General features: G+C 49.0%; 1 non-coding gene across 1 annotated transcript; it reads right to left on the bottom strand.

Annotated features, from left to right (window-relative positions):
- Positions 1–313: 313 nt before the first annotated feature.
- Positions 314–420, bottom strand: LOC112207159 (U6 spliceosomal RNA). The gene has a single exon (XR_002941626.1). It is a non-coding gene; the product is annotated as a U6 spliceosomal RNA (small nuclear RNA).

Below are 420 nucleotides of genomic sequence, written 5' to 3'. Positions count from 1 at the left end.
ATTAGGGTGGGAGTGACCCAATTGTCCAGGTGCCGTCTGTCACCCCTTTCTTTGACTAGGAAAGGGAATTCCCTGACCCCTTGTGCTTCCTGGGTGAGGCAATGCCTCACCCTGCTTCGGCTCACACACTGCACCCACTGTCCTGCACCCACTGTCTGGCACTACCCTGTGAGATGAACCCAGTACCTCAGTTGGAAATGCAGAAATCACCCGTCTTCTGCATCGCTCACACTGGGAGCTGTAGACTGGAGCTGTTCCTATTCGGCCATCTTGGCTCCACCCCCATAATAACTTTTTAAAAAGATTTTAAATTACTAATATTCAACACTTCATGAAGTTGCATGTCATCCTTGCATAGGGACCACACTAATTTTCTCTGTAGCATTCCAACGTTAGTATACGTGCTGCCGAAGCAAGCAC

The sequence above is a fragment of the Pan troglodytes genome, chromosome X, assembly GCF_028858775.2.
Source record: "Pan troglodytes isolate AG18354 chromosome X, NHGRI_mPanTro3-v2.0_pri, whole genome shotgun sequence".
NCBI lineage: Eukaryota > Metazoa > Chordata > Mammalia > Primates > Hominidae > Pan > Pan troglodytes.
The sequence above is the reverse complement of the archived record's forward strand: the minus strand, read 5'-3'. Positions and strand labels throughout refer to the sequence as shown.